At 40.8% G+C, this 10,213-nt stretch overlaps 1 long non-coding RNA gene across 5 annotated transcripts; it reads right to left on the bottom strand.

The window, feature by feature from the left end:
- Positions 1-806: 806 nt before the first annotated feature.
- LOC127305233 (uncharacterized) lies at positions 807-5,888 on the bottom strand. 5 transcript variants are annotated; one of them, XR_011756216.1, is made up of 3 exons: positions 1,586-5,888; positions 1,347-1,465; positions 807-1,235 (listed from the first exon to the last, which is right to left on the bottom strand). It is a non-coding gene; the product is annotated as an uncharacterized lncRNA (long non-coding RNA). The 5 variants fall into 5 exon arrangements; XR_011756215.1 differs by having other exon boundaries at positions 1,347-2,319; positions 4,468-5,888; XR_011756212.1 differs by having other exon boundaries at positions 1,347-4,678; positions 5,214-5,888.
- Between the last annotated feature and the right edge of the window lie 4,325 nt (positions 5,889-10,213).

The raw sequence follows: 10,213 nt of genomic DNA, 5'->3' as shown, positions 1-10,213 counted from the left end.
AACATTATCAGGTTCCTTCTTTTGAAACTATATTTTTATTCGGTCACATCTTATGTACTTTACTTGGAGCGTCTGTATGTTTTTTTTTGTTTGAATAAATGCTTGTGTGGGAGAGAGACAAGCTCCGCTGGTTCATATGAACACATGTGTTCTTAGCTTCTAATGTTCATGGCGAAGGTTGAAACTGCTTCGTTAATTGTTATATGGTTGGAAACGGAAAATGCTATATGTAGTAATTGGTATGATGTCTTGAATAACTTGATACTTGGCAATTGTTGTGCTCATGATTAAGCTCTTGCATCATATACTTTGCACCTATTAGTGAAGAAATACATAGAGCTTGCTAAAATTTGGTTTGCATGATTGGTCTCTCTAAAGTCTAGATATTTTCTAGTAAGGGTTTGAGCAACAAGGATGACAGTGTAGAGTCTTATAATGCTTACAATATGTCTTTTATGTGAGTTTTGCTGTACCGGTTCATACTTGTGTTTGCTTCAAACAACCTTGCTAGCCTAAGCCTTGTATTGAGAGGGAATACTTTTCGTGCATCCAAATCCTTGAGCCAAACATTATGCCATGTGTCCACCATACCTACCTACTACATGGTATTTCTCCGCCATTCCAAAGTAAATTGCTTGTGTGCTACCTTTAAATTTCCATTCTTTGTCTTTGCAATATATAGCTCATGGGACAAATAGCCTAAAAACTATTGTGGTATTGAATATGTACTTATGCATTTTATTTCTTACTAGTTGGGTGCCCGTGCGTTGCCACTGCCTCCTTCTTTTTAGTCTCATATATAAATATGATCTATGTGAAAATACACGTTTATAGAAAAATATATATGTACGTAGTGTATTGGGCATACATGCTCTTGGTTGACAATTTATATATGTTCCAAAAAAATTACGATTCCAATATCCTAAGCATATTTCAGTAAAGCAAATTGGATGTCATGGACAGAAAGGAAGGGTTAAACTAATTTATTATTCACCTAGATCTAGTCTAGGAGGCCTTTTGAATTCCCTTGATCAAACGTCACAAATGTTGTCTTCAGCTTCATCACCGTTGATGTCAAGCAATGTGATATTGTTATACAATTGGTAGTCATTCTTCTCTGGCAAGGCAACCTTGTATTACTTGCAGCAACCATTTCTGGTGTCCAACGCGTTGAGTTGCAACCTATCCCAATGGATCGCATTAGCGTCGCTATCGTTGTTGAACAGTTTCAAAACCTAGAGGAGCTCGGACGAAAGATATCATGCAAGGAGATGAGCAAATATTGTTGAATGACAACATCACGAAGAAAAGTTTCTCAACAAAAAATAGACATTTAGTCCTCTTACATTTGTGATGCTCGGCGGGTATTAAGGAATTCGACTAATGTAGAGAGTGGCGGCGAGGGTCATTCTTCGACCTAAACTCTTCAGCCAACCTAATGTTACACAACTGCCTTCTTTCTGACCTGCATAGGCGGCAATATTAATCATCAGTTCACAATTCCATAATACCCCCCTGCATTGGAGTAACCCAAACATAGTTCAACTTAGAAAAAATAGAGCATAGACAATAATACTTATCGTACATATCATGTGTCAGGTCGTTAGGAAATCTTAGCAGATGGGAAGAAACTAATGGAATAGACCCATGAGATGTCTGGAAACAAAGACATGACTTTGTTTATTAACAGAAAACAAAATACAAAAGGGGCTTTGTCAAGAAAAAGGTTCCGACATCAATAATATAACAAATTAAGTTCAGTAACAATAAAAATCATGCAATAGTTCCTCCGTCAGAAAAGGTTACTACTTAAAATTCTCACTTTGAGGAACTATTTCTTCGATATACTTGTTTAAATGAATAGAAATGTGCAATCTGTCCTCGTACACAGTCTCATGTTTACTATCTGTAGTATGAATTTGTAGTATGAATTTATATCTGGCTCAAAACATAAATACAACATATACGTTTTTTATTACCTCTAGCTATTTAGAAACATCATTGGCAGATGAAATAGAGAATTCAATGCATGTCTTTGAGAAGACGGCACATGCTGACAGCATAAAGACCACACGCTACGGTGCAAGGAATAGATTTGACAGAATATCAACCAAACTACAGTTTTCACAACACGCAAAGGTCAGTATAGCTAACACTGTTTTCACGAGTAAGGAAAACTAAGAGCAAAATGATAAAAGTTAGTAATACCATAAAATTAACTTTTCACATTGGCGGTGTAGTTATTATAATTAAGAAACCTGTATTGGCAATCAGAAGGCTTATAGGACAGCTGCCTAGCTTGGCCATTAGCGGGCAAACCTGTTGTCAGCACAAAAATCAACAATTCATTTGTGCTTGGGAATAATCAATGTAACCACCTCTACATCAGAACTTCACTACATTTTGTACAAAAAGATAAACTAATAAAAACTATGATAACAGGATTGCGGATGTGATTTTTATCATCCGATATGCGCTGCTACGGATCAACAAAGAATAAATAGATGAATGTGTGTATGGTAGAAAGATTTGTTGAGCCCATGGTTTGTTTCCTTTTTGATAATTACAAGATTAATTACATTTTCACTTAAATGAAGTTAAGAGATGAGAAGTTATTTCAGGAAGAGATTTGAATTATTTGCTATCCTTTGTAAAATCGATATAAACTTCTAGATCTAGAGGATGCCCCTTTACAACTATAGACTGGCATGTCAAAAGTGCCACATCCCATGTAAATAAGAGAGTGAAACAAGCAGCACTCTATTTCATTCCAGAGCCATGCACAAAGAGCTGACTGCCCATGAAAAATTCTAGCTTGCTTAAACTTATTATATTACCAAATGGAGGGAGTAATAAAATATCTATCAAGTGACTTTTTTTTAACTCAGAGGATAAAATTAGGATGCAACATAGGCTCTTGAGCATCAATATTGTGATGGAAATAATACCTAAAATAATCTGAAAACTATGTATGTCCATAAAATAATGTTTTCGACACTTTATATTGAACCAAACTTGAGTGCTCCACTAAATCTGCACCTAGAATATATCTACACAGTGCAGATAATATTTTTCATGTAAACATAGACATGTAGATTTTTAACAAAGTGATAAGTGTCTAGCAAATATGAATTAGACTCGATTAATATGTAGGATGATTGTTGCAAAAAAAAAATTCCATAGATTTGTGCCCAGACACAACTTTGATACGCAATTGATGCCCCTATACTTGGCAGTACAGGGTGTACTGCTATATTTGATGTTTGGCTCTGAAAACCTGTTGGTCTGATATACAATATTTAAACAGCTGTAATCAAAATGTATAAGAACTTACAGTGCACTTGGACATAGTTCAGAACTGAACAAGAACTGATACTGCACTTAGACTTAATTATGTATCTCTTCACTCTCACTCAAAAATACACTTAATCTTAAGCAGACAATGATAATATGTGACATTATATGGTTTAGAAAAAACTCCCTAGTTACCACCTGCAGTAGTAGTAAGAATCAAGGGAAATGCTCCTTTACAGAGCGGTCTGAACCAAGTGCAAATGAAGATAAGATTGGAATATTTCAGTCCACAATATCCAGGTGCTATATTATCTGCACTATATATGAAATTTATGTGGGGACTTGGCAACCTGGGTCAGGATGTGTGAGATTAGGGTCCTCGACTCCGGTAGTAAACGCTGTGCGGCGCAGATCCACCACCCATCAGTGCCATGGTCATTTTGTGCCCGTGCTGATCGTGCACGGTGGCCCCGATAGTCGCCATCTCGGTGCCCCCACCCATCTCATGGCGGTGGCCGGAGACTCGGGGCTGCAGAAGAGGAGGTCGTGTGAACGGCAAGGCGGAGGGCACGTCACGACCGGGAGTGACCATACGACTCCTGCAGGGCCCCTAGCGCCTCGAGGGCGAGATTGGGGCCTTATGGCTGTCACCCGAGGACTCCTGGTGCTTGGTAGCCTCAAGGAAGGGTAGGGCAGAGTTTTTTTTTAGATGCGAGGATGGCGTGTTGGACTACAGGAGTAGATCGTGGTGTGGAGAAGGGCATCGGTTACTGCAGGCGGGGTGGACGACTGCTGGTTTATTTCCAGATAAGCTAGTGGTAAATTGCAAACGTGGTGACCCTCCAATTCAATTGCTATTGAGCTCATTTAATAAGATAAGTTCCGAAAATATTGACATGGTATAAAATAACTTATGACTGAGATGCCTAGAGAAGTATAATTCATGAAGTGTGATCTCTTGTATTATTCTCAAGGGATAGCTCAACATCAGTGGAAAAGAAGTGTGTACTACCATTGAGTCGTTTATCAAACATGATATGCCAAACTATATGCATTTCATCAACCATCTAGTCTCAATAAACCGAACACCAAATAAAAATCCATTCATCTCCACCTAGTTCCTTGTAGATGTTTACATAATTTAATGAAAATGAAATCAGCAAGAGAAATTACCATATCCAGATCAATGCTCCTGACATCTCAGATGAAATCGTATCCTTGCTCCCATTAAAATGGACAAATCTCCTGTTGTGACAGTGGTGATGGACAAGAAGCTAGGATGCCTTTCCACTTGCTGATTTCAGAGTCACAGACAAATGATCCTATGATGAACCACAAGCATAATGAAGGGATCACTTCCATTTAAAGACACAAAAAACAGTACCTGAAATAAGAAACAGAATATTCAACTCACTATCATTTCTTTGCCAACGAGCAATTGTTAATAAATGCAGCAATAAAGATGATATATAGACAACAATGCTTATCGGAAGGAAAACAGCCTATGCTCGTTATGGAGCGATATAGAGCATCAGTAAGTGTGGATAGAGTGTTACAAAAAGAACTACACCTACAACTCCCTTTGCCAATGACTATCTGAATCTTCTATCTGTTACCATCGACATATTCACAAAACAAGTCTATCTCCAATGAACTCTGAGAGAAAGCGCAACTTATCAAGTTAATAACTGCAAAATGGGGAACTTTCTCAACACTCGCCATATAAATTGTTGAGTTACTCCCTATAAATTTATATATATTCCATTTGGGTATGTTTTTCATCCCATGGACGGCCCTTCCTATATTTTTCTTCATGCCAATTGCATTCAGATTCTCCGCATAAAGAACCCTAACCAAAATTGAATTCCTAATTGATTCAGAAAAAAGAACAGGAAATGGGGGTGAGGTGAGGAGCATACCACGATGGAAGTAAATTCCTAAGGGTGAGATGTGAACTGAAATCCTGATTCACCAACTATAGCAATTAATATTGATGAGAGGGATTGTTCAATAGCAGACTGTCACCAGGAGCAAAACAGCCACGAAGCTGCCAGGAAACGACCAACTTCCGCATCTTATGTGGCAGCTATGGCCCAGATATGATGCACAAATAGGGATGGGTGTAAAGAGGATCTCGGCGTCAAAGCAGGCCGGCGGCGCTCGGAGGAACGGCAAAGGGGACAGCCGCGCATGGAAAGATGGACGAGCAGTGCACGGATGTACCACGGCGTGTCGGCGGCTGACCATGACAAATATCGACCTGCGCTGGCCTCGACAGAGTGCAGTTCGAAATTACACACCTCCGGTTGGGGATGATGGGAGGCGGCGCTTGATGAGCAGATTGGCGGCCAGGGAGCAGGCGCCCGCCGGTCCCCTACCCGAGTTCAGGGCTCGAGCGTGTCCGTCGTCCTAGGAGTATGTTGCTGGCAACTGCGCCGGCGCTTTTCTTCTGCGGGGAGAGCAGGCGAAGGCAAGATGGGGCGCGGCGGTGTTTCAATGCAGTTGGACTTCTTCAAGGCGTGCTGCGCGTGTATTTCCCATCGTGGGCTGCACAACCGTTTGTCCGGGTGGTTATTTCTTTCGCGGGATCAAAACTAACGAAGATTTTTTCTTTCTTTCAGGAGTGCAGACGACGTACCATGAGACACCACCTCTAGAGATTTAATATAGTAGAGATAAGTTGCTTGTTGAGCGATAACCATATTTCTGGGGACGCCATCAACTACCCTTTGTTGAATATCATGTGAGTTGCTATGCATGTTCGTCTTGTCTGAAGTAAGGGCGATTTAACATGAGTTGAATGGTTTGAGCATGCATATTGTTAGAGAAGAACATTGGGCCGCTAACTAAAGCCATGATCCATGGTGGAAGTTTCAGTTTTGGACAACTATCCTCAATCTCATATGAGAAAATTAATTGTTGTTGAATGCTTAAGCATTAAAGAGGAGTCCATTATCTGTTGTCTATGTTGTCCCGGTATGGATGTCTAAGTTGAGAATAATCAAAAGCGAGAAATTCAATGCGAGCTTTCTCCTTAGACCTTTGTACAGGCGGCATAGAGGTACCCCTTTGTGACACTTGGTTAAAACATATGTATTGCGGTGATAATCCAGGTAATCCGAGCTAATTAGGACAAGGTGCGGGCACTATTGGTATACTATGCATGAGGCTTGCAACTTGTAGGATATAATTTACATAATACATATGCTTTATTACTACCGTTGACAAAATTGTTTCTTGTTTTCAAATAAAAGCTCTAGTACAAATATAGCAATCAATGCTTCCCTCTGCGAAAGGCCTTTCTTCTACTTTCATGTTGAGTCGGTTTACCCATCTCCTTCTGTCTTAGAAGCAAACACTTGTGTTAACTGTGCATTGATTCCTACATACTTGCATATTGCACTTATTATATTACTTTATGTTGACAATATCCATGAGATATACATGTTACAAGTTGAAAGCAACCGCTGAAACTTAATCTTCCTTTGTGTTGCTTCAATACCTTTACTTTGAATTTATTGCTTTATGAGTTAACTCTTATGCAAGACTTATTGATGCTTGTCTTGAAAGTACTATTCATGAAAAGTCTTTGCTATATGATTCAGTTGTTTAATCATTGTCTTTACCATTGCTTTGAATCGCTGCATTCATCTCATATACTTTACAATAGTACGATCAAGATTATGTTGGTAGCATGTCACTTCAGAAATTATCTTTGTTATCGTTTACCTACTCGAGGACGAGTAGGAACTAAGCTTGGGGATGCTGATACGTCTCCAACGTATCGATAATTTCTTATGTTCCATGCTTGTTTTATGACAATACCTACATGTTTTGTTCACACTTTATATCATTTTTATGCGTTTTCCGGAACTAACCTATTGACGAGATGCCGAAGTGCCAGTTCCTGTTTTCTGCTGTTTTTGGTTTCAGAAATCCTAGTAAGGAAATATTCTCGGAATTGGACGAAATCAACAGCCAGAGTCTTAGAATCCCACGAAGCTTCCAGAACACCCGAGAGCCACCAGAGGAGGGCCCTGTGGGCCCCAGATGGTAGGCTGGCGCGGCCAGGGGGTGGGCCGCGCCCCCCTACTGTGTCATCGCCTCGTCGACCTTCCGACTCCGCCTCTTTGCCTATATAAAGGTCCCTGACCTAAATCTTCGATACGGAAAAACCACGGTACGAGAAACCTTCCAGAGCCGCTGCCATCGCGAAGCCAAGATCTGGGGGACAGGAGTCTCTGTTCCGGCACGCCGCCGGGACGGGGAAGTGCCCCCGGAAGGCTTCTCCATCGACACCGCTGCCATCTCCACCGCCATCTTCATCACCGCTGCTGTCTCCCATGAGGAGGGAGTAGTTCTCCATCGAGGCTAAGGGCTGTACCGGTAGCTATGTGGTTAATCTCTCTCCCTATGTACTTCAATACAATGATCTCATGAGCTGCCTTACATGATTGAGATTCATATGAGTTTTGTATCACTATTCATCTATGTGTTACTCTAGTGATGTTATTAAAGTAGTCTATTCCTCCTGCACGGTGTAATGGTGACAGTGTGTGCATCGTGTAGTACTTGGCGTAGGTTATGATTGTAATCTCTTGTAGATTATGAAGTTAATTATTGCTATGATAGTATTGATGTGATCTATGCCTCCTTCATAGTGTGATGGTGACAGTGTGCATGCTATGTTAGTACTTGGTGTAATTGCAATGATCTATCTTGCACTCTAAGGTTATTTAAACATGAATATCGAATATTGTGGAGCTTGTTAACTCTGGCATTGAGGGTTCGTGTAATCCTACACAATTAGTGGTGTTCATCATCCAACAAGAGAGTGTAGAGTGGTTCTATTGTGTGATCATTGTTGAGAGTGTCCACTAGTGAAAGTGGATCCCTAGGCCTTGCTTCCAAGCATCGAATCTCCGTTTGTTTCTGTTTTGTTGCATGTTTACTCGCTGCCATATTTTATTCAGATTGCTATTACCACTCATATTCATTCATACCACTTGTATTTCACTATCTCTTCACCGAACTAGTGCACCTATACATCTGACAAGTGTATTAGGTGTGTTGGGGACACAAGAGACTTCTTGCTTTGTGGTTGCAGGGTTGCTTGAGAGGGATATCTTTGACCTCTTCCTCCCTGAGTTCGATAAACCTTGGGTGGTCCACTTAAGGGAAACTTGCTGCTGTTCTACAAACCTCTTCTCTTGGAGGCCCAAACTGTCTACAAGAATAGAAGCACCCGTAGACATCAACAAGCTACATCACATGGTTCATCTGGTCCTCCTCAAGTGAAGCTCATGAAGATACCAGAAGACTCGAGATTAAGTGTAAATTGCCCGCTCCCTTCTTAGCTGATATAAGTCAACACCGACCCGCAAGCTGAAGATTGTCTTCGACAACTTTTTTTGCTGCTTCATGTGGGTACCAACCAGGCATTTCTTCAACTTACTAACTCGCCGCGCGTCCCATATGGCTTAGTTAACACCGTGGGTGCCTCTTGAAGTTATGGTCTGCACATCGCCCCTGAAGTTCTTCAACTAAGTACGGAAGGTCGACGACTTTTTCAGAAGCCCCAGACAGAACCGCAAGGCAGACTCTCTGAGTTTTTCCGAAAGCCCGATGAACAATTTTAAGGGTCTTCCACTAAAAGTTGGATCTAACCCTAAAATTTTAAACCTTTCTTAAAACACCGTTGAAAACTTGGGATTGCACTAACCCCTCTTGAAGCCGTGGACTACACAACGCCCTCTGAAGATGTTTTCAACTCAAGACAAGAGATCAATGACTTCTCCAAGAAGCGCCCGACAAGACCCGTGGCCGAAGCTTACAGTTTTTAACGCCCCCTCCCCGGTGAACAATTTTAAGGGTGGAAGACTTCGTCTTCCACTAAATTTTAAGCTAACTCTAAAAAGTTTTCAACCCTGCTCAAGCACCGTTGGAGTGCACTACCTTTCGGAAGTCATGGACTCTGCTAGGATCATTAAGAAGCTACAGGTCTAACATCTGCACGGAGTAGTCAACCTCTTCATGAAGCCCGCCATCGGCAGGAATCCATCATGTCTCTCAGAAGCTGAAGTTGCAACCCTCTCAACAATGGCACACCAACAGAAGAATGGAGTCTAACTTTCGTTAAGCTTTACAACCCCTCTAGTTCTACGCTCAGTAATCTCGGGACGAGATTATTTTAAGGCTGGAAGATCTGTAACACCCCAACTTTTGCAACCTTGATTAATTGTCCTTAATGCAAAAATTAGGGGGAACAAAAACTTTTTCTATAAATTAATTAGATGAATTGCCTTGATTTGTTTGTTGTGATGAATTGCTTTGATCTGTTGGTAGATGTATTATCTTGTTGTGCTTGCTGAGTTTTGTCTTGAGCTACCTCAAAGAACAACACCTCTAGTGGTCAGACAAACAACTCACCTAATAAAACACATGTGTGACTTAGGAAAAATTGCTTTCCTTTTTACTACATTAAACCCTTCTCCTGATGGCAACATGAGTGTGCCATCTTGAGGTTCCTCTTGGTGTTCTAAATCTAGCTCAAACCATCCTTGATTCCAAAATTTGGGATCATCTACCCCTCATCACATCCTTCTCTTATACCCACTCATCATGGTTGGTTCTGAAGCCAAGTCAACAATCTATTTTGGCAGGCTTATAAGTTCCAGACTTTGGCAGTTGATATCTAAGCAACCACCACTGTTATTGGTGATCTCAGTGCATGGATCCCATCTATGCAACACCCTCTTCAACCTCCACGTCTTGCATGTCTCAGTCAATCCTTACAGCTCATATATTCAATGTGATCTTGTACCCTATCCAATGATTCAACACTAGCTCACTTCCTTCACTTTTACCTCTTGTTTTTATTCAAGTTTAATCTTCACAAAACCAAGAGTGGGAGTGATGG

This window comes from Lolium perenne, chromosome 1 (genome assembly GCF_019359855.2).
Source record: "Lolium perenne isolate Kyuss_39 chromosome 1, Kyuss_2.0, whole genome shotgun sequence".
Taxonomy (NCBI): domain Eukaryota; kingdom Viridiplantae; phylum Streptophyta; class Magnoliopsida; order Poales; family Poaceae; genus Lolium; species Lolium perenne.
Note: the sequence above shows the minus strand (reverse complement) of the source record. Positions and strands in the feature narration are given on the sequence as shown.